General features: G+C 49.4%; 2 pseudogenes; one reads left to right on the forward strand and one right to left on the reverse strand.

Moving 5' to 3' along the window:
- The window catches only part of LOC149343946 (arylsulfatase B-like), a 69,932-nt pseudogene that overhangs the window by 39,642 nt on the left and 5,781 nt on the right, over positions 1–24,509 (forward strand).
- LOC149343947 (uncharacterized) lies at positions 7,201–9,272 on the reverse strand (annotated as a pseudogene).

The following is a 24,509-nucleotide window of genomic DNA, read 5'->3' on the forward strand; positions in this document are numbered from 1 at the left end:
TGCTAGGGTGGGTAGGTTGTGATTATATCACAAGGTAGCTTCACAAAACTCCACGCGTGTCGGTGGTCGATTTTTCCGCTTGGATATACCCTTCAGTTGGTAACACAATAACTGCATCCTACAGCAAAGCTCTTCTGAGCTTTTAATGGCAGCTGGGATGTTGAATAAATGTTTTTTTTTATGTTCAGTGCCTCAAAAACGAAAGCCCAACGGTGTGAGAAAAATTAACATAAAGAAAAGTGAAATTCTCGTCGAACAGTCTGCGAAGAGAAAACCTCACTGAGCATTTTTTTTTTCAAAAATAAGGTCCGTGGTGGGAGGGAATTAACACCAGAAATCGGTACAAACATGCCCAAAACGCAGCTTTAGTTAACGTAAGTCAGCTATAAATCATGTGCTTGAAAATAACTATACATAATTCCATTTGCTCTTTATTTTTGAGCTCAAATACCCCGTTATTAGCGCTATATATTTGACGGACGTTATGCAATATTTTTCATTTGTATTTTCCTGCACAATACACATAGCACAAGTTGCTCTAACAACCTGAGTGCAAACTAAGACATTTCCTTAAAATTCATTTCTAACAGTTATTACGTCGTGTACCTTATCATCAGGTACCAGCCTTTATATCGCCTTGTTTATGTGACGTAGAATCATTTAATCAACATCAAAACTACCATTTGAGGCATAGATTCTTTAATCACAGATTAGCCTTGTAATTGGATGTTATTGGTATCTGTAGCGTTACATAAAACTATGCAGTAGACGTTTGGTCGATAACCGTGTTTTGACCTATGGCTTCGGAAACGTACTTTTCGTACAAATCCTCAAGAAAAAAAAAGGCGCCTCATGAATACCAATGCTTAAGAGATTATAATCTTCACTTTAACGAATATATCTATCTAAAGTAAGCACAAGACATCCGGTATTTTTCTGCCATGTCCATAGCTCTGTGAACTGGAAAACAACGTTATCTAAATAGGCCCATTTTAGAGTAGAAGTCGAGAGCTAAATGATTTTTCGGACATGTACTGGGGCTGGGTGGAGCACGCCAAATATCGGTTAAAACCGGGCCGGCACCAGTAACCTCCAGTTAGCCTTCATCCTTCAGTAGGCCCGCGATGAATGAAATATGCTACCCGGTCATATTTCGTGAGCCGTGATGAACGTTTCATCACTTACTGTGATTAATTGCGTTCGCAATTGATGTTTCTTTTCATTGCCATGATTGCATAATTGCATTTTGTTTCATAAAAAATCCATCATTCTTTGCTATACTTGGGTATGCTTCAGTGCTTGGCTTTTTTTTACTGAAAAAGGCTGCTTCGTTATACTGCTTGGAAATATCGATATCGCCTGGATGGTGAGCTGACGTCTTCTTTTATCTCTTTTCTTTTCCGCAGAAAAACTCCAGCGATTTGGGCTTGGACTTCAGAAGAAACCTGACTGTGGCAAGGAATGATACAGGAAGATATTACACTGATATAATAAATGAAGAAACGTTGTCTATCATTCGGAATCATCCACTTGACAAGGTGGGTCGCGGTGAAGTGTACTGGCTAAAAGATATCTCCGGACGTGCGGTCGTGCCTTTTCGCGGAATAGAATTGTTGTTTAGTATGGAACGACATTGCTGATCAGTGCGGCTCCTCTTCGCTGTGACAGAAATTTTACATTACAAAGCAATACAGTTCGTTATGAGGTGAAAACTACTCGACGTTTTATGATAAATTATGATCGTAATGATCTGCTTGACGATGACACGACGGACAGCTATTTAGCGCCGAGCTTGACACAGAGTTGTTGAAACATGACAACATCAGGCTGCTTTTTACATAGGAGGGTTGGTAGATAAAAAAAAAATGCTACATTTTCTCCCACTTTGTCACAACAAGTCTACAACGACACGAAGCTCTTCCAAACTGTTTTCTCTGCGTCACTGCCAGCTCAATTTTCTTTTCAGCTTCGAGACAGCGCGTCTGCTGTCCTGAATGAATGTCTATTCTGTGTTAGAAAGCTGGAAATGAATTAACTTGCTGATCTAATAGCTTGCCCAGTTCTACACCGCTCCGCGGAACAGGAGACGAACACTTTACGGCTAGGAATTTTGTTTACCCGCCAGGCGATTTCTCTAGTCCCCGTGCACATGTGGCTGCTCGATAATGTGCTGCAAGAACACGCTTGACTTACGCGCTGGGAAAGTTGGTTTACAGTCGTACTATATATTATAGCGAAATATTATCTACTGCCTGTAGTCTGTGGGAATGGGGAGCCACCTTAGAGAAGACTGCTCACCTTGGCCATTGGCTTCAAGTCGTAGCAAAAAAATCTTCAAAAGTAATTTAAAATGGCGAAGCGCTCTTAATCCTCGTATTCGTTATCTCTCATACTCTAGTAGCACGCTCCCAAAAACTCTGCAGTAGCAGTTTGCAGCACTTGCTAACAGCAAAACGGTTGTTTTCATCTTTCAGGGACTTGTCCGATGGACACTGCACTTTCCATGTAGAATAATATATAATCTTGTGCTTTTCCAAAAATATTTCCTAACACACGATGGTGCAAGGTAATTGGTATTTGCGTTGCCGATATTTTCGAATGCTGCAGGAGATTCCCCGTTTTAGGCCGGAGTTGCAGACGGTATTTTTTTTTTTTATGGCGGGTCGATTGTGGGCTCTGTTTTTCTTCATTTGTTTGTGTTTTTCTCACAGTCAGCTCTTATTCCCTAGTGGTTGTTGTTTCACAGTCGCTAAACAATTTTAACATTTCTTAGAAAAAAGTGATAGGGTTATAGAGTAGCTAAACCGAGTAGACTTGCGAAAGCCTGTGTTTACCCTCTTCAGAACGTCTGGCGACGCTATAAGAAAGGTTAAGCTCTGGTCGACGCTAGGCCGACCGGAACTGTTCGCGCCGCAGAAGGGAGGCAATGACGACAACGATGAGCAATTCACAGCGCGAGAGTGTGTTGCAATTTAACACGATGCGTTTTCGGCTGAGGCGATAGCGTAGTTCCCTCCTGCAGTGGCCAGTGAAACTGATTTTTGGGCGCCGCCGCTGGTTCGAAAGGCAGTCGCGGCAATATTTATTTCATTTCCGTATGGGTTGTTGCTACGCTTGGTTTTGACAAGGTTATTTTCCAGGCCAATCTTTACACACTCTATGTTAGCAGGTTAGACCTAAAATAATTCGATATTTTTGGAGAGCTACTGATTATGTGTACATAATGAAACTGTAAACTTACACTTGTATCGGCTTGGGAACGCTGCCGACGTACCCGTTTCAAACTGTCAAGACTATCTTCGGTGGAAACATTGTATTTTCGAAGTTTTCATGCACTTGTAAAGCTAAAAATCTCAGTACCTTCTGTGTACTTCGTCTAATATAACCCTCGAAGAACGCCACCTTTTTAGCAAAAGGATTAGCCCTTATTTCCTTCCGGAGCATCTTGTTCCGAATACGGAAGAGCAAAGTAGCCGGTATAACGCTCGAGAACGCTGAAGCCGTTATAACACTCAGAGCTGAAAGAAATAAGCGTTTAACTGGCGCGTGCCAAGAAACACGCATGAGGCAGCGCTTTCTTTTTTCTCGCAGCCTATGTTCCTGTACCTCGCACACTTCGCACCGCACTACGGCAGCGAGAAAATTCCCTTCCAGCCGCCCTCTCGGCCTGTCGAAGGCTACGATTTCATTGGCAACAAAAATCGCACAATGTATGCAGGTGAGTACTGGCGTTACGACGGAAACTCTGTCATCTGAAGACGTTCAATATAAGACATGTCAGTGGTTTTCATGTGGTTTTCTAAGCATGAATGCCGCGTATGTCAAGGAGTGACTTCGATCACTCCGTGACGAAGCTGCGATAAGGGGCAGTTTTCAGTGACCAGATCGTCCCTGTCAGCTACGAATATAGTAGTTCTCAAGACGTGAGTAACTGATAATCGCGAAGGCTGGATATCGGTGAGCACATGCCCGGTGCGTCAGAGTCAGTCATCTTCGTATCATCAGTCAATTCCTCTTAAGACAAACCCGCTCATCCGGGATCAGAGTATAAACAGCCGATAGTGACAGGCTAGCAGCCACTGTGACTTTAAAGTAAGGGCTTTGATCAGGAACTGGCAACTCGACCAAGCATTCACCGCAGCAACTTCTTTTGGCGCTGGGACTTAAGTAAGGAGCAGTCACCAAACACCAGCGGGTTCACTGACACAGTCACTTTCATAGATTCGGTGAAAATAATGGCTACGTTTACATTCTGTTGCGATTGGTAGTCCCGTTCGAAGAAGCCCCTTATCATAAGCGTCTTTACTGCATTCATGCATACATTTTAATCTTTAAGGCGAAAGTGTCACTAGTCCCATTGCGATGAAAGCAGGCGGCATGTGTTAGTGTGTTAGCTTGTGTTGTCACAGATATCATGGAATCGCAGCGCTTGCAGACGACGACACAGAGTACACAACTGCGCTGTTGTGTGCGTGTCCTGTCTGTGTCCTCGTCTGTAAGCGCTGCGATTCCATGATGTCTGACAAGAACCAACTAGCGCAGCAATTCATACCAGGCATAAATTCTTGCAGATGGTAAAGAAAACCCCAGCGACAGCAGCAAAAACAAAATGATGTAATCAAGCGACCTTAGGACGCAAACAGGAATCCAAGTACCGCACTTTAAATCACCAAGCGGCGCAGAACGCTAGCAGTTGTCCAAGCACCGTCACTGATATATAATGCCACACTTATTTTAGACACCACTCTGCGCGCGCCCCCTGCGGTCTGTCTTCGTCCTTTGTCGCGCGCCGAACTTCGGTCGTCTTCTGCTCGGTTCTAGGGTCGGCCGCTGAGCTCTTTCCAGTGTGCTTGCCAAGTATTGTTCTGCCAGGGAGAACGTTCTACCGGCATCTGGTGACATTTTGGTGGAAGTGCGGGTGATGATCTATGTACGAAGAGGTCCCAGGAACCTCCAGCGCTCAGCCACACCCCCTGGACACGAGACCTGTCCACAAGTCAAGCCGCCGCTTGAGAGGCTTAGCCCCCGAATACAATCCCCTCACCGCGCCACCCCGCACGATGACCTCTACGCTGGCCAGCCAGACCTTCCAGCAATCTGTGAGTTCGCCACCGCTACTTCTTCATACGGCTCGTACGCCCGCGTCGTTTCATGGCGACAAGTTTCACAATGTGGAGGACGGGTTGGACGGCTATGACAGGGTCGCGGAATTTAATCTGTGGGACGAGGACCGCAAGCTTCGGCACGTCTACTTTGCCCTCCAGGACGCCGCCAAGACGTGGTTCGAAAACCACGAGTCCGCCATCCACACCGGCAAGACTTCCGGCGGCAGTTGCTGGATACGTTCAGCAGCAACGAACGGAGGGAGCGTGGTGAATTGGTCCTGCAATCCAGAGCGCAGCAGCCAAACGAGAGCGTGCCGATGTTCGTGGAGGACATGACCCGGCTCTTCAGCCACGCTGATCCTTCGATGTAGGAAGCCAAGAAGGTGCGCCATTTGATGCGGGGAGTGAAGGATCAGTTGTTCGTCGGGCTTGTGCGCGATCCTCCGGCTACAGTCGCCGATTTTGCAAAGGAAGCGGCAGGCATGGAGCGCGCCTTGCAACAGCGGTTTGCGCACTCCAGCCGTCCATCAAACATCACTGCAGTGGAATGCCATATGCCGAAGCCCGGGGATGAGAACACCACCCTCCGAGAGCTCATCAGGAGCACCGTCCGCGAAGAGCTGCAGAACCTTCACTCTGTGGAGCAGCCTCCTAGTGTCACCGCCATCTCGAGTGCTGTCCGTGACGAGAAACGCCGCACGGTGCAGCACATTCCACCACCCCAACCACCAGCACCCTATGTGATGACATAAAGCGAGGCATTGCCCAGCCCTGCGCCACCACCGCCGGCGTTCTACTCTCCTGCCACTACCGCGCCGTCCCATCGATTCCCGTATACGACAGCGCTGCCAGACTACCGCCCACCCGTTATGAAGGCAAACATGTGGCGCGGGCCGAACAACAGGCCCCTGTGCTTTCACCATAGAGTAACATAAAAGTAAAGAGCGGACACCCTGGCCCTTTCGCGGCCGAGTTCGGCGCTTCCCCGTTTCCGCCAGATGGCACTGAACGTGCAAATAAAAAAGAAGAAAAAGAGTATGGTCTTGGCATGTCTTGGCTTCCTTCTGCGGAGTGACTGATGCGCTCATTGTCACCCTGATAGAATGCACGTAGCAGGTTCACTGCCGCTTGCCAAGCGCACGCGATGCGTGGCATAACGCCTTTCCGGCTTGTGGGTGACGTGTTTTGCCGCGGCGTCCAGGCAAGCGATCAAAGCCAAACGCTTTTGACGAGCGTCGAAACCTGGATAATCGTTGCGTGCTCCGTAATCGTCACGCTGGTGGCCGGCTGCTCAGCTGGGCAATGTGACACCGCCTCCTCCGCGCGAGTGGAGAACGCACAAGACGCAATGAAAGTAGAGCCTCGAAGATTACTGTTAAGCCTATCATCTCTGAGGCCAGTGCGTTTCCCCGGGTCCGCTAGGTGCGCTGTGCACAAAAGTTGGCCGCTGGGGCCTACGGGAGTGTCCGCTCTTTACTTCTATATTACTCTATGCTTTCACTGCGCGAAGCAGGCCACATCCGTTGTCACTGCCCGTACCGCCGGATTGGCCTCCGTGGCTTTTCGCCAGACGCACCCCCGCCTCTCTATGGTGAACGACCCCGCGAGATCGATCAGTACCTAGCGGCCAACGTCCCACCTGCACCCACTGCGAGCTACGAATAACATCTCAAACGCTTGAGTGCAGTATTGACGGCGATCCGATCAGCTGGTCTGTCTCTAAAACCCGAAAAATGCCACTTCGCGTACCAACAGCTGAAGTTTATGGGCCATGTTGGGACACCTGAGGGCGTCAGCCATGACCCCTACAAGACGGCCGCTGTAGCTGCGTTCCCGAGCCCCACTCATAAGCAAGCTGTTCGCCGAATTCTTGGCCTCTGCACATATTACAGACCCTTCGTGCAAGACTTCTCCAGGCTGGCTGAGCCTCTCACTCGGCTGACAATAGACGATCAGCCTTTTGTCTGGGCACAGGAACAGCAGGACGCCTTCGAAAAGCTCCGCAAACGCCTACAAACAACGCCCATTCTTGCCCATTTTGAGGATGGTGGTAAAAACGTTTATTTCCTCTGAAAAGATGGAGTTACATGGAGGTTGCTCTGGAGTCAGGCTTAGTGCCCTTCCCCTCACAAGCACTAGGTGGAGTCCCTAGTACGGGACCCCAGTGGCTTCCGCTGCCGCCATAGCTCGTTCGACCATCGCCTTTTGGGCTTTCAGGTCGCAACAGGCGAGTAGGGTCGCCTCCCAGTCCTCCCGGGTGGGGTTTGGGTTTGGAGTAAAAGCAGGGTTGGAGGGGCACGCCCACACCATGTGGTAGAGGTCCGAGGACCTCTCCCCACAGTGCGGGCACTCCCCGGAGAAGGCAGGGTCAAAGTGCTTTAGCGAGGCCGGGCACATCATGGTGTTCGTGACAAGGCGGAGGAAAAGGCGTTCTTCCGCTCTCGTTAATCCTTTACACGGGTGGGAGTACAGTTTGTCTATCTTGGTATAACTGCGTTATTTCCCTGTAAGTGTAGGTCGGCGTGGCTTCCGCTACTTCTTCAGAGGAGGCGGGGGACGAGGTTGCCCGGTTAGAGAGCGCGCGGGCGGCTGCATCTGCTGCCTCGTTTCCTCCTAGCCCCGAGTGGGCCGGAGCCCAGACTATGAAGCGGTGGGATGGACCTCCTACGTACGAGCTGTTTTGCAGTAGCCGGTAGGCCAGGTACGGGACCCAGCCCTGTTGGACGTTCCGACACGCCCCTCGCGAGTCGGTTATGATTGTCTTGGAATCGGAGTGTGTTGCCGCTAATGCGATGGCGACTTCCTCTGCTTGAGTTACGTTTCGGGCTTTGAAGGTGAGCCCGTTCACCGTTTTGGACTCGTGGATCACCGCCGCCGTGTACCACCCGCCTTGGTGCGGGCCGGATGCGTCCACGTAGTATACCCCGGGTTTCCTTCCGTAGTGGTGAGCTAAGGCCTCTGCCCTGGCCCTGAGTCTACCCTCGTGGTCGTCCCTGGACATCTTAATTAGGAGTGGTCTTACGTGCAGGGCGTAACGCTACTCCTGAGGGAGTCGTGCTCTCTCCTCGGTTAGAGTCGTGTGTTCTATGTGCAGACGGGCCAAAAGGCGGCGTCCCGACGGCGTCTGCGATAATCGCGTGTATTGACCTGTGAGGTGGGCTTCTCTAAGTTCATCGAAGGAGTTCGTCATACCCAGACCTTGGAGTCTCAGGTTAGATGTGGTTATCGGGAGGTCGAGGGCCTTCTTCGCCATTTTGCGTATTATCACCTCGATGATGTTCTGGTCGTGTTTGTTGAGGCGGAGATAGGGGGTCGAGTACAGGATTCTGCTTGTTACAAAGGCATTGGCCAGCCGCAAGGCGTCTTTGCTTCGCAATCCCCCTTTCTTGTTCGAGACTCTGCGGACCATTCGGCCCACCTGATCTCCCACCTTCTTTAGTTTGTCGAGCGTGGTCGTCGCCAGCCTACGCTGGTGGATAAAATGACCTAGGACTCTAATTTCTTTTCTTTCGGGTATCGGTTCCGATCCAAGTCTCAATTCTATCTTGTTTGTGCATTTTTTGTTGGGGCGAATGTGCACGAATTCGGATTTTTGAGGGGAGCAATGAAGGCCACATCTTTTCGCGTACTCGTTCACCGCGGTGGCCGCCTCCTGCAGGCTGGCCTCCATTTCTCCGAGAGAGCCCTGCGTGGTCCAAATGGAGATGTCGTCCGCGTAGAGCGCGTGCTGCACACCCGGGACTTTCTCCAGGTGGACCGGCAGGTTCTTCATTGCCAAGTTTAAAAGCAGGGGGGATAGCACCGCTCCCTGTGGCGTCCCTCTCGTGCCTAATAGAAAGGGGCCGTGTTCCGCGTTCTAGATCCTCACGTAGGCCTGTCTGTCCGTGAGGAAGCGTTTTATGTACTCGAAAGCGTTCTTGCCGCATCCCGTCTCTGATAGGTGTGTGAGGATCGCCTCGTGTGTCACATTATCGAAGGCTCCCTTCAGATCTAGGGCCAACACTATCTTATCCCCGTTCGGATGTTCGATCGAGTTTAGTACCTCCCTGCTGAGCTGCAGCAGTATGTCCTGAGCCGATTTATTTGGTCTGAAGCCGTACATCGAGTCGGCGAAGACTCGCTTGTTTTCTAGGTACTCAGATAGTTATCTCTGACCATAGCTTCCATCAGTTTGCCTACGCACGAGGTGAGAGAAATAGGTCTGAGGTTATCCGTATCTATGGCCTTGCCCGCCTTGGGGATGAAAGTTATCAGCGCCGTCTTCCACTCCGTGGGGAGTGGAGCTGCGCCCATCCAAACCGAATTAAAGTGTTCTAGGAGGGATTCGTATGCGCGGTCCGGCAGATTGGCTAGGAGTTTTACCGAGATCCCGTCCCTTCCTGGCGCGGTCCCGCGTTTCATCCTCGCTAGAGCGGCCTTGAGTTCCTATATTTTGAAAGGTTCGTCCAGCTCAGCATTTTGGGCTCCACTGTATCTGTAAGCTTCTCCCCTTGGATCTTGGGTCATGCTCAGGTACTGGTCCCGAAGCTTCAGTGCGAGCTGGGCCGTATTTCCTTGAAATGCATGTACCGCTCTCTGCAGATGCTTCTGCGTCTCGGTGCGCGTCTGGTTTGGATCTATGAGCGCCCGGAAGAGGCGCCACGTGTTTTTGCTAGACATCTGCCTAGCGGCCGCGTTGCAGCTATCTACCCAGTTCGCGTCCGCGAGTTGCGCCGCGTAGTCCGCCGCTTCTTTAGTGATTGCAGCTACCCGAGCTCTTAGCTTTCGGTTATGCTTCTGTCTACGCCATCTTTTGACCATGCTGCGTCTGGCTGCCCAGAGGTGGAGGAGGTGGGTGTCCACGTCCGTCACCGCCTCTGAGAGCTTTACCTGCGTCTGCGTCGAACGCAGGTTGATCAGCAGCTGTTTTGTCCAGGCTTGATATCCCTGCTCCTGGATGGAGCATACCTCGTATTCCTTTCTAAATTTCGTCCAGTCCGGCAGCATAGTGTGCCCCGTAGGCCTGGTAAGGGGTTTCCTACGGATTGTTATGGTGATCAGGCAGTGGTCACTACCGAGAGTTTCCTCCGTATTCGTCCACTCCACTCGCCTCACGTTTTTCGTGAAGGTTAAGTCGGGACACGTGTCCCTCTGCACCGAGTTCCCTATCCGCGTGGGGCACGCCGGGTCAGTGTATAGGGTTAGACCTAACGCGGACGCCGCCTCCGCTAGCTTCCGTCCTCGTATGTCTTCTCGATGATAGCCCCACGAGGGACTCTGCGCGTTGAAATCTCCCATTACTAGTAGCGGGTCTCGTCCCGCTTCCCTGATAGCTCTGCTCAGGAGTGTGGAGAAGGTTACGTTTTTTGCTTTAGGTGGGCAGTACACGTTCAGGATGTGTAGCGGTGAATCCTCCTTCTTCAGTGGCAGAAGAGTCACCATCACGTGCGAAAAGCTGGTTTGTAATTCCAGATCTACCAAATTTGCAGTGAAATTTTTGTGCACAAAGATGCACGTTAGGGGGTCGAGTTGGAACGTTTTGTAGTTTGTGAGGCTCACGTTCCCGCCAGGTTCCTGTACGGCCACTACTGCCGGAGTATGCTCGTACGTAGACAGGTGCATCCTAAGATCCGCTCTCTTAGTCCTCGATTTCAAGCCTCGACTATTCCACTGGGTTAATGTTATGGGACACTCTTTAGTTTGTCTCGCCATGTTGTATCTGGAGATTGTTGTTATTCTGGAGGGGAAATTGCTCCTGGTGGTCTTCCTCCTCGTCCTCGCTCAGCACCCTACGCATCCTGTAGGCTCGGGGATTCTGGAGTCTCCTCGTGTTAGCTTATTTGCGAACCGTCATCGCTTTCGCTATCTGTTGTGAGACTATGGTGGGAATGGATTCCTGGACCCTTCTCATAATAGCTTCTAGTTTATTTTCAAGACTAGGTTCCGCGTCGCTTTCCATCGCCTCCTCTTGCTGAGGTGGCTGGGGTTTAGCTAGCGCACTTTCTAGTTTGCTCGTTAGCACCTCGATCTGCGCTTTTAGGGCTGCTATCTGGTTTCGTAACTCGGTTTCTACTGGGTTGGGTGTGGGTGGAGAGGAAGGTTTGGGAGGAGGAGGAGGACGAGAGGTGGTCCCACTCACCTGCTGCTTCCCGTTCTGGACTATGCTGGCCCAGGTCCCCTTTTGCTTGGGTTGATCAGAAGTCGACTCCCTGTTAGGTGGAGGGGGCGGCAGATTTCCGCTTCCTCCCTTTTTCTTCTTGTTTTTTTTCCTCTTTTCCCTCTTTTTCTCCTGATTGCTGGGTTGTTGCTGCGCGTTCGTGCGGAATTTCGCCGTGCAGTCTCTTGAGTTCGTGGCGTGTTCGCCGCCACACACCGCACATTTTGGTTTGCACACGTGAGGGGACCGCACCCCCTCCACAAACGGGGCTTGCGTTCCGCAGAGTCCGCAGTTTCCTTGTCTCGGTGTCGGACAGGTATCTGGCCTATGTCCCACCGTGCCGCACAGGTTACACGCTTGTATGGTGCGGCGTTACGTTGCTACCGGTATCACTTGCGCATTGTACAGTACAGATCTGGGCTTGTACTTGCCTTCGAAGGTTATTCTGGCTTTGTTCGAAGTTCCGAACTTTCGGATCTCCAGGATGGTGCTCTCTCCGTGAAAGCTTTTCACCTTCCCTCGCAGGGACTCGGTGGTTTCCAGATTGGCCACTGTGATGACTCCGTGAACCACGTTGTCTTCGCTCTGTTTTACGTGCCCGTGCAAACGGAGGTCTGCTCCTTCTTGGAGTTGTATCGCAAAGTCCCCGACCAGTTTGTCTGCCGCGTGGATGCTCGACATGCCCACGATGATCAGGTTTTGGTCCGGGGATATTGTGAAGTAAAAGTTGTCCGCTTGGGCCTCCCCGACTCGCTGTCGTAGGGCTAGGCCTAGCTCACCGTGTTGTAAGTTCTTCAAGCTTGTCGCCGTTAATGGCTTGATGATTAGCACCACATCGTCTGGTCTAAATCTGCAGAGAAACTTCGGTTTCCATGCAGCTTTGACTTGCCTTGGGCCTCCGGCTGCGCGCTCATCGGATGCCTTGTCGGGTTGCGCATGGTGGCCTCCGTGGGCTGACGTGGCCTTCCCTTGCGCGCAGGCTTGGAGTTTCTGGGCTCTTTTTTCAAAAGCCCGGATCACATTAGTGTTGCAGGCTTGGTCCCGACTGGTCTGCGGCACAGTTGACCATGCCATGCCTTCCGGGTCGTAGCCGCGTTGCTGGTTTGCGCTTGCCATGTTGGCTTGGAGCGGCCTCCCCGCCGCCGAACGCCGGCGTTCAGCCGTGAAGCTGCGTCGCGGCGCTATGGAGGATGGGAGGAAAAAGGCTAAAAAAAAGTCAACAAATCGGCCCACCGGGTTGGGAGTGGTCTCCCTGCGTGCCGGCTGACCTGCTAGTCTTGTCAAGTCCAATATTGTCGGGATCCAACGCGTTGGTTGGGATCAAAATGGGGATCCAACGCGTTGGTCCGACCGTGGCGGCGGACCAACGCGTTGGATCCCCATTTTGAGGAGGCGGAGACGGAACTTCACACCGATGCCACCAACATTGGCCTCGGTGCAGTCCTCGTCCAGTGGCAAGATGGTGTTGAGCGCGTGATTGCCTACGGCAGCCGCATGCTGTCACGGTCCGAGGCGAATTACTCAACCACTGAAAAGGAATGCCTAGCTGTTGTGTGGGCGATAATGAAGTTTTGACCCTAATTCTATGGTCGCCCGTTTCGGGTCGTGGGTGACCACCACTCACTGTGTTGGCTCGCAAAACTTAAAGACCCCTCGGGCCGGCTAGCTCGTTGGAGCCTTAGCTTGCAGGAATTTGATGTTACAGTTGTCTACAAGTCGGACAGCAAACGCAGCGATGCAAACTGCTTGTCCCGTGCTCCTATGCCGTCCAGCTCTGATGACCTCGAAGATGACCCTCTATTTATTGGTGTCTGACCACGTCCGCCCTCACCAAACAACACAGGGACGACACGGAATTGCGGCCACTCATCGATTATCTCGAGGGTGCCGCCTCGTTACCACCTCGTCTATTCGCGCATGGCTTGTCGTCGTTTTGCTTGCGGGATGGCGTCCTTTAGAAACGAAATCACGGCCCCACGGACTATGGATATGTGCTCGTGGTTCCAAAGGCGCTCCGCACTGACGTTTTGCAGGCATGCCACGACGAGCTTCCTTCCGGCCACCTCGGATTTTCTCGAACGATGGCACGAGTTCGTCACCGTTATTACTGGTCCAGGCTTTCTGCGGCTGTCAAGCGTTATGTACGCACTTGCCGCGAGTGTCAACGTCGCACGAAACCACCTTTCAAGCCGGCTGGCTTGCTCCAACCCACTGCTCCGCGGAGAATCTCTTTCCACCAAGTCGGCATGGACTTACTTGGCCCATTTCCCACGACATCATTGGGTAACCGGTATATTGTGGTTGCCACCGACTACCTCACCCGGTATTGCGGGATGAAAGCCCTTCCCCGCGGCACTGCTGCTGAAATTGCTTACTTTTTTCATCACCAGCATAGTCCTCCGCCATGGCGCCCCTTATGTTGTTTTAACTGACTGAGGCACAGCATTCACGTCCAGGAAGTTATGCGGCTCAGTGGCACAAGTCATCGTAAGACCACAGCTTACCATCGTCAAACCAACGGCCTAACAGAGCGCCTCAATAAGACTATCGCTGATATGATTTGTATGTAGGTCGACGATGACCATAAGAACTGGAACGAAATACTTCCGTACGTCACGTTTGCCTACAATACTGCCCTTCAAGAGACGGCGGGGTTCACGCCATTTCGTTTGGTACACAGTCGTGAAGTCGCGACTATGTTGGACACGATGTTGTTGCCCCATATTGGGCACCCATCCGTTGCCGACGCTGATGCATTCGTTCGCCATGCAGAGGCTGCCCGCAGGCTGGTTCGGCAACGAACCTGCGTGCGGCAAGAAGTCTATGCTCACCGCTACAACCTTCGTCATCGCGAAGTCATTTTCCACGCTGGCGATCAAGTGTGGGTTTGGAGCCCCACCCGTCTCCGCGGGCGCTCCGAGAAGCTTTTGCGCCGTTACTTCGGTCCCTACAAGGTACCCCGCAAACTCAGCGACGTTACGTACGAAGAGCACCCGCGAGGGAGTAGTGTTCGCTGTTCAAGACACCCGCCGACATCCGAAATTGTGCACGTCGCAAGACTCAAGCCATACCATGCCCGCTAGGAGAACTCTGGCCACGTTCAGTGCCTGGCACTCTGTTCATGCCCACACGTGGCTCCTCCCTCATTTTCAGGCATCGAGTCGATGCCTTTCCAGAGGGGAGCAGTAATAACACGCTTATTTTAGACACCACTCTACCGGCGCCCCCGTGCGGTCTGTCTTCGTCCTTTGGCGCGCGCCAGACTTCGTCCTCTTCAGCTCGGTTCTAAAGTCGGCCGGCTGCGCTCTGCCCAGTGTGCTTGCCAAGTACTGTTCTGTCAGAGAGAACGTCCTACCGGCGTCCGGTGACAATATGTATATATACCGGGCGTCCCACCTAAATGTAACCAAACTTTTTAAAAAGGCGAAGTGTCCTAGTCCAGTGAAACCAACTGAAGGTTGTTGAGAGTCGCGTGGCCTAGTCTTGAGTATTTTTTCGCTCTTCAAAGTTCATTAATTAGTTAAGATTAATTAGTTAACTTTTAATTATTGACTTCAGGAAGAAAGTGTCAATGAAAAAGTTTTAGATCGCCTCGAAAAACCGCTAGTAGTGCCGTTTCTGTCAAGTTACGATTTACGTAGCTTCATTTATTGGCCTTAAAATAAAGTTGTCACGTGACCAGCTGCTCGCTCATTTCTCTGCCCCAATGTGCACCCAAAGTCTCATCGAAGAGAGGACTTGTGACCGATGGTGGCGTTGATATTAGGTGGGCTGGAGATGAAGGAACGGTGCCTTTACGGAAGTCTGTATTCTACTTGAAAGTCGGTACAGATGATGGTGTGGTCTGTGAGCAGGGTGTAGATGAGTGCTATAGGCATAGATATGGCCACGCATTCTGCCTCTGTCATTTTGTGGTTTTAAGGGTTGCTGCTCCTCTGGTATTGCCTGTGTCCAGAAAAGCAACTGTTTGGATGCCTGGAAATTGTGGGCGCCGTGTTTCGTCCGTATATAGGATGCCCTGCCTTGCGTTGTACAGGTCTGTGACGTGCGGAGCTCGTGCTTTCCCACGACTTTGTCGTGGTGTGAGTGCATATTTCGGGGAAGTGGTTTCAGCTTTAGGGGTCCCCATGCGGACACCACCGCCATGCATCTCAAAGCGCGGTTGATGTCAGCCAGTTATGCGCATTGAGTTTCCTCAAATCCAAGAAAGTCTAAATCTTCTGCTGGTTTTCAGAAGCGGAAGGGCGCATGAATGCCTCAACTTATAGGTGGATACCATGGCCACACCATGGCCACCCCGCAGCGCAATTGAGGTGTTCACTGAGCATGTGCGCCCTTCCTTTCGTTGAAACTAATGAAGTGCTTATTCACGAATAAGACAACACTGGGAACTAGACTATTTGGTTCTTGCAAGTGGCTCCTGGAGTCCGTAAAATGTGCCGGGAACGTGATCAAAGTGAGGACCGCAAGCAGAAGAAGGCCGAGTATGCACGTGAGCGTAGAGACTCCAAAATGGGCCTGCGAGACGTCCAACTGGGCAGTCGTCAGTGAAACCTCAAAATGTGCCTGTCACGCAGACCTCTTGGCCGCTAGTGCCACTCAGCGTTCTCTGAATAATGCGCTAAGCCGGTAAGCTTAGGTGTAATAATTTTTTAGACACAACACTTGTTTCACAAAGCTGGGATGTATCCTAAAGGGTGAGATGCTATTTTTCCTCAAAGTAGTTCACCATGCTGAGAATGATATAGAAAATGGCATTTTGTAGCCATACACCGCAGTCAAGACCACTGATTTTAGCTTCTTTTCGCGATGTTTATTCTTGAAGCGAATATGGCTATATTGCGCAGCTAGTCTGAAACGTCTGTGCTCAGTAATGGTTAATGGTTGAGCAGAAGCGGCTCTCGTTGCCCTCATGATTACAGGTATGTTGTCCGCTCTTGACGACGCCATCGGGCAAACTTTTGCCGCCCTTCAAGAAAGAGGCATTCTGGACGACACGTTTCTGATCTTCTGCTCGGACAACGGCGCTGCAGCTGCTTTTTGGGGTATAAATGGTGCTTCGGCGTGGCCGCTGAGAGGTGAAAAGGCTACACTGTGGGAAGGCGGCGTGCGAGTTCCAGGATTCATATGGACCGCCAAGTCCCTCTGGAACGGACCCGGTTCCGACTACGATCGCTTATTCCACGCTACAGACTGGCTGCCTACACTCTACGAGATAGCTGGTGAGCACATGGGAATGACTACAGTTGATCTGCTTGGCAGAGCATGTAATAGTGTTATTCTCTAAGCAGCGAGAACTGCAGCTATATTCTAATTTACTGTGGGTACTTTCGTTAGAGCTTGTAAGAAATCCTAAGACACGGTTTGCAGTGTAAACCGCCTTCTTTGCTCCCCTAGAAAAAGGCTGGTGTGTTTTTAGCGTCGCCGCTAGAATAAGTGGTTGTATGAATGGATGCACTTTACGATTATAAACACAGAAAATAACACTTTTGGAGCTAAAATATGGTTGAGCTAAGCGTAAACTAATATTTTTCTCTTTGGATTTTGGCTTATTTTGGAGCACATATTTACTCATCTTTTCAAGATATAAGAGAGATTACTTCCTCCATAGTGCACTCCTTAATGCTCACGCTTGCAAGTTTTGTGAGGCACAACCAAACGCGTTGGTAATAACAATGTACGTGCTCTATGTGAATGCCCTAATTTCAAAACCACCGATTACAAACCCTGTTTCTCTTAAAATAGCTATTTTTTTCATACTTTTCTTTCAGAGAGCCGTATTGTCGAGAATGCATGAATGCATGTGTTTGTGAGAAATTTTAAAGGCATGAATACTGCGTTTTTTTTTGTGTGGAAATCAAATTTATTTTCTTCATGCACCTAAACTTACTTCTCGCCTCCTTTATGGGGGGCCATCACTTGCGTCAAGAACTAGCTGTCGGAAAACACTTTGGCTTTGAAATAGATAGATGCTGTTCATGGTTGAAAAACAGCGCACAAAAGACTAGACACAAGAGTAAAGGTGACGACAGGACAAGCGCTGAACTCACAACTAAGGCTTTATTGCGAAAACCTGGGTATATAAGGAAGGCATAATCATAAAAACAAAATTGAACAAACATGAACCTATACCAACTCGCCCAACTTAACGTTCTACTAAGTCATAGATGCTGTTGTTTACTGGAGGTAAGAGCTATGAGGCCTCAAACATACTTAAATGGTTTTATTTGTGTACAATTCATGTTTTGCGATACAGAATTCTTATTGCTTCTAAATCCTTAATTATGCCAGCCTGAGATCGAGTGTAAAGCACCATAGTGCTACTAACTGGTTTGGTTTGGTTTATGGGGTTTAACGTCCCAAAGCGACTAAGGCTATGAGAGACGCCGTAGTGGAGGGCTCCGGAAATTTCGACCACCTGGGGTTCTTTAACGTGCACTGACATCGCACAGTACACGGGCCTCTAGAATTTCTCCTCCAAAGAAATTCAACCACCGCGGCTGGGATCGAACCCGCGTCTTTCGGGTCAGCAGCCGAGCACCAGTGCTACTAGCTGTGCGAGGTACTGGAAGAGCGGCCGAGTTTATTTTGGCAGTCATCTTCATGGGCACTATCGCTAAGAAACTTTTCGTTGCGACTATCGCAGTTTTCTGCCAGACATAACGTTGTTTGTTTCCTTCACTAACAACTGCGGTTCCACTTTTTTTTCTGAACCAGGCTTGTTAGAAGCTTCCGAATTAGATAAGCATTTAATAACTGAGCAGTAAAGTTCGTAACTTGATTAGTTTAGCTTAGTTAAGGGGGTTTAACGTCCCAAAGCGACTCAGGCTAAGCGGGACGTTGTAGTGAAGGGCTCCGGAAGATTAGACCACCTGGAGTCCTTTACAGTGCATACATTTCGCACACTGCACCACCCTGTAGAATTCGGCCTTCATCGATATTCGACCGACGCGGCTGGGATTAAACCTGCGGCTTTCGTGGTCACTTGACTATTATCTTTTGCTTTTTTAGCCTTATCATTTAAACGATTTTGAAACAATTTCGTTCTTGAAACGTAGCCACGGCATTTGCTACTCACATTAGAGCTTTCTTGTTTAAATCGGGCTAGAAACGCTTGTTGCGTTACAAGCATATATTTAAGCTCTCTACTCAAGCAAAATTATTTCGGTCACTGCCTTTATCGACTGATACAGCCTGTCTAGAATTTACATTATCTTTTCTCAAAGAGACCGCCTGAATTGGGCGCGTGAATATCAGCAGGACAAGTGTCTGAAGGAGCATGCCAGTTAGTGTTCCGATTATAGCTGTATCTCTAAATCTGGCATGCGGATGAAATGTACAACAGTGCTCAATATGACTCTTAACCTGCGGCCTATGGCCGCGCCGCTTCTCGGAAACACCTTTGCGCCAAGTGGCGTTTTAGAAAACCATTAGAAAGGATGCTGCCACTCCAGCAATGAGGAGTCTCGCTCACGTCTCCAGTTCTTCATGCTCCCAACTGGCTTCTCTTGAGATCTGAGCGACGACCCATGCTTTCTGGCACAAACGTGGCACGTTTTTGGGATATATCTTGTTGCACAGGAAATTTGAAGCTTGCGGCGTCATCGGGCTTCAGTAGGTGCACAAAGGCGCGAGTTACACATCGAAGAACCTGCCTCAGAGAGAATAGAGCTCATTATATGAAGGTAAGGCCTTCGAAGTGCAGACCGCTACTTGTCCAGCTCTTTTGTGGTAGTATGGAACACATCTGGAGCTGACAGAATCTACGTTGAAGCTCTGGACGCATTGTTCGATTTGAGGATACAGGTCTTCGCAGCCCATGGAGGCATGGTGGTGGTGGAAACATTTATTTACAGATAAACTTCGGGAGGTGAAGTATGAGCTGACCCAAAGGGGGCCAGCCCTCACAAGTACTAGGTGGAGGTCCCTAGTTCGGGACCCCAGTGGCGTCGGCCGCTGCCCGGGCTCGCGCGACCAGGGCCCGTTGGGCCTGCAGGTCAGAGCAGCCGAGCAGGGTCGCCTCCCAATCCTCCCGGGTTGGGTTGGGGTGAGGGGGGATAGCAGGGTTGGAGGGGCAGGCCCACACCATGTGGTAGATGTCCGAAGACTTCTCTGCACAGTGCGGACAGCTGCCAGAGAAAGAAGGGTCAAAGTGTTTTAGAGCTGCCGGGCACAGCAAAGTATTTGTATATAGGCGAAGCAGAAGCCGCTCCTCCGCCTTTGAGAGACCTTTACACGGGCGGGGATAAAGACTATGGCCAGATTGATAAAGTAAAGAAATGTCTTTAAACGAGTAAGCTGGAGTGAATTCGAGTTCCTGATCGTCGGGGTCGGAGGGGAATGTCCGGTGAGAGAGCGCGCGGGCGGCGGCGTCAGCTGCCTCATTTCCCTCAAGGCCCATGTGAGCAGGAGCCCAAACGATACGCCGGTGAGCGGGGTCCCCGGTATAGACGCTGTTTTGGAGAATGCGGTAGGCTAGATACGGTACCCAGCCCTGCTCGACGTTCCGACATGCCCCTCGCGAGTCGGAATTAATTGTTTTTGAATTGGAATGCGATGCAGCCAAAGCAATGGCGACCTCCTCCGCGTGTGTTATGTCACGGGCTCGGAAAGTAAGGCCGTTCACTGTTTTGGATTCGTGGACGACTGCGGCAGTGAACCATCCCCCATGGTGGGGGCCGGAGGCATCCACGTAGAATACGCCGGGTTTCGATCCATAGTGGCGGGCCAGGGCTTCCGCCCGCGCCAGGCGCCGGCCATTATGGTCCTCACGGTTCATGTTCGCGGGAAGAGGGCGCACGTCGCGTTATTGAGCGACTCTGGCTTTGCGCTTCTGATTTATTTTTCAAAACAGTGATGTAACATTCGAGCCTATTTCGTAACGTCACCTTGCAAGAAATGAGAGCAGTTCACGACGCACTAGTGTGCGTGGGATGTAGCTAAATTATTGCACCTGCTGCTGAATGGTGCGCATTCCTGTTACGTTTTTTTCTACATTTGTGCTAGCACCTAGGGCCTAAGTCGGAAAGACTGCCTATGACAAAAATAGCGCGTGGGAGCCTTCGAACGATAAGTCTTCCCTTTTGCGCAGAACAGACGACGCTTGGAAGACGGCTGGTTGTATGATTGGCAGGAGAGGCATTTCGCCTTCGTTTTCGTACGTGCCGCTTCTCGGCCCACCGTGCTTCGTGGAAGCGTTGTACACACTTCTACAATTAGTAGTCACATTGAGCGAGCGACTTTACTAAATTTTGCCTCTTAAAAAAACACAGTGCTTACAAAATGAATTTTGAGCTCACTGTGATTGTTGAAAGATAAACACGAAAGGCAAGGGTATAAATAACAGAATAACAAGCGTTTTACGCTCGTTTGCGATGGGCTAGCTGTCATAATTTTTCTTGCTCAGATTGCTGCCCTACAATGCTAGCAATAGCCCACCGCATTTATCACGAACCTTCGTTCATGCAGGAGGAGATGTGTCCCAGCTGGCTGGCATCGACGGTATCAGCCACTTCCAGTCTCTGTACAAGCCTACGGCCGCTGCACCTCGAAGCGAGATTCTTCTGAACATAGATCCCACTGATGGGAATGCGGCGATAATCCAGGATCGATATAAAATGATCGTAGGGCGCTTTCCCAAGGCTACGTCAGAATGGCTTAATGTACCCGGCGCGAGAGAACCGCCGGCGAACGAGACCGAGCTCGCTCGTCAAAGCTGCCAGAATTCACAGGCTTACCAGGTTCGTCGTGGCTGACTATTTCCAATTACGTCTGCGACAAGAAGTGCAAGCGGTTCTAAAGTGTAACTTACGAGCATTTATTTCTGAGTTAGTTAGAGCTGCGTTGCAGCAAGAATTGCGCGAAGAATATAACACGAAGTGTTGGATAGGAAACGCATGACAAAGTTGCTCAGTGAGCCAGAAAGCATAATGTGGCACACTGAGGAGAAACTGAAGTCGACCTGTATCCGTAGAGTACCGCTTCTTAAGGACGCAGGTGGTTGAGATGGTCAGGAAATAAAATAGAGGTACACCAGTTGCAGCCTTTATGATGACAAACATTGATGCGTCCTAGACCTTTGCAATGCGGATACCTCATGCTTGGCTGCATCGCTAGTGACCTTCAAACAGTGATCGCGGAGTCTTGATGTAACGCTTCAGGAAAGGGGCGGGGAATGGTTAAAACTCTATTTTCTGAGCACTAAAGAAGGCTTCTGCGGCAGCACAAACATCTATATAGCCAGAATGCTGCATAAATCACGTTTAAGTAAGTATAAATTTGGAGAAAATGGTCCTTAGTGTCCTCCGGGGAGAAGTAGCCATGGCTGGAGATATGAGAGAGAAGCCTAGTTTTCCCCCCTTTTCGCTAGAGAATAAATTGGGAAGACTTGGGGGTAAAAGGTAGAGGAGAATACCTTAGCAATATTCGATTTGCTGATCACGCTGCCTTGCCAAGTAACTCACGCGACGAATTGCAAAGCATGATGTTGGACGTCGACAGGTAAAGCAGAACTGGGACTGTAAGCAGTATTATGCAGAAAATATAGTAATTCTCAACAGTCTGGAAAGCATCAGCAGTTTACTTAAAACAGCTAAGTGTTGTAAGTGGTAAGGAAATGCGTCTAGTCTGGTCAGGTGCCGAGTGCAGACCCGCACCACGAGAGTGAAGTAACTAGGAGAATGTGGATAGGGTGGAGTGCATTTGGAGGAATTCTAGTATTATGAGTATCAGTTTACCAGTATCCCTCAAGAGAAAAGTATAAAGCTGCTGTACTGTACCGGCACTCAGCTATAGTGCAGAAACGTATGAGCTAACGAATAGGGTTCAATTTAAATTCAGGACGACGAAGGCAGATATGGAAAGTGAAATGACAAGTGTAACTTTAAGAGACATGAAAAGAGCAGAGTTGATCAGGCAAAAAACACTAGTTAATGGCATTGCATTCGAAATCAAGATCAAGAAATGGGCATGGACAGGGCATGCAGTGGGAAGGCAAGGCAACCGGATAGTACATTAAGGTAATGAGATTGATTTGAAGAAAGGGAAAGCGTGGAAGGGAGTAGCAGAAAGTCAGGAGAGCAGTTGAGATGTGAAAGTTAATACCTATAACATGACCTCATCTGGCTTGGGAGAGAATTATACGGAGTGAATTGAAAAATTCTTCTGCCCTGCAGTGGGCGTAGTCATGCTGTTAATGATGATAGTTAGATTGTCGCTTTCCGCAAAAAGACTTTTTTTATATCGCGTTTTAAGCGTGAAGGGCTGTGACAATTTTCTATACCTCAAATCAGCCTGACGTCCCCTGTAAGCGAGGTGGCTGCTGACCCCAGGCAATGTTATACGTATGTTCCGCGTAAATGGTATCGTTTTTCTCGCACCAAAAAGGTTCTCGTCGCCCGTGGCGCCAACCCCAGCTGTGGTTCGGGAGACGACGTGTACTCAGTGCCTGTCGACTGCGGGGAGAGAAAATCCACCATAAAACCCTGCAGCCCTGATCCGGGGCCTTGCCTGTATGACATCATCGCAGACCCGTGCGAGTACCACGACGTAGCAAGTGAAAATCCTCAGGTGACAAATGTGCTATCATATTGGTTCTCTTCATGTAGCTGAGTACTGTACCATGCAAGATTCTTTTTCATATTACGGGAAGAAGTGCAGATTTGTTGATTGCTGGAAAGGAAAGGATTCGAAAGGATTGTTGAAAGGAACAATGTCTCTATCGCGCGAAAAAGTGCTTGAAATCAATGCGTTTGTCGTCTCAACTAAAACAAAATGTTGTCAATAGATACCCCAAGCATAGAGCTTATGTCTGCTCGCTATTTTCTGAATGTTATGCGACACCTGGTGAATATACGGAGCAGACATAATGTTAATGTTGTATTCTCCGCGAGCTTTCAAGACTTTGCGCCATGAACAACGGAGAAAAGCGGCCGGCTTTCACCATAAAACACAAAAAAAGTTCACGCAATGCAGGACACAAGTGGTTTATGAGATACCGCTTAGCTGTGGCTTCGTTTACATCGGGCAAACAGGTCGTTGTTTTAATGAGCGTGCAAGTGAACATTGCCGAAACTTGCGCAACAACGAAAGGAGCTTCCTCATTGACCACTGCAAAAGCTGTTCTAATTGCCGTCCCGAATTCGAGAAAACTAGATTTTGAAGCGTGGAAATGATAAAACTCAGAGAGAGATTGTTGAAGATTTATTTCATCGAGAAAGCTGGAAACAAATGCGTTAGCAGGCCTTCCATTTTTCTTAGCAGCGCCGAGACTTCTTTTATAGAAGGTTTTTTGTAGATCGCAGATTTCCCTAGGTTTTGTGCTCTTATTTCGTCCTTTCTTTCGGTGTTTTACAATTTTTAGATTCTTAGACGCTAAGACGACTGTTCGTCAGGAATAATCTTCAGTTTTTATCACTTGACGCTAAGCGCTGTACCTTCAGACTTCATCCCTCCTTATTGTTATTGTTGGACATGTTTTTCCGGGTTATTTTTTTATTTATTTATTTTTTATTTATTTCATACTGCAGAGTCGCTCGACTCCAAGCAGGCATGAGCACGGGCATGGGCACAGATACAAATAAAAAAACACAAGATATGCACAAACTTCATGCAAGAGCAAACCATAATGCGAAAAAAAGAAACCAAAAAAACATGGGTTTCACATAGAAAAGGCTCTGAAATTATCGACAAAGGTTTCCACATTTGGGCTGTTCACTACACACTTCGGCAATTCATTCCACTCTGCTATTGATTTGAAAAAAAATGAGTGTTTTACTGTGTTAGAGTATGCACGAAATTCTTGCAGCATTTTTCCATGGTTATAACGCGTACTTGCTCGTGAAACAGGAGTAATATAATCATGGGTGTTTATTCTAATCAGATTATTATATATTAGGAACAAAAATTTCAATCTTGCTTCAGTGCGCCTTGTCTGAAGAGATTCTAGGCCAATAGAATTGATCATAGCTGATACACTATCTGTTCGTTTGTATCGATTGCAAATGAAACGGGCCGCTGTCCTCTGCACTCTTTCTAATTTGGAGATATTCTTGGCCGTAAATGGGTTCCATAAGCAACAAGCATATTCCAGACGAGGCCGCACCAAAGCCTTATACGCTGCCAGTTTGACATGTTTTGGGGCCTTTGACAGTTTACGCCTCAAACACCACAGAGTCTTCAGAGCTTTCCCGCATGTAATATTGATGTGAGCATCCCAGTTTAGGCAATTAGTTATCTGAACTCCAAGGTATTTCACAGACGAGGTTTCT

This window comes from Amblyomma mixtum, chromosome 5 (genome assembly GCF_055824585.1).
Source record: "Amblyomma mixtum isolate Tamu chromosome 5, ASM5582458v1, whole genome shotgun sequence".
NCBI lineage: Eukaryota > Metazoa > Arthropoda > Arachnida > Ixodida > Ixodidae > Amblyomma > Amblyomma mixtum.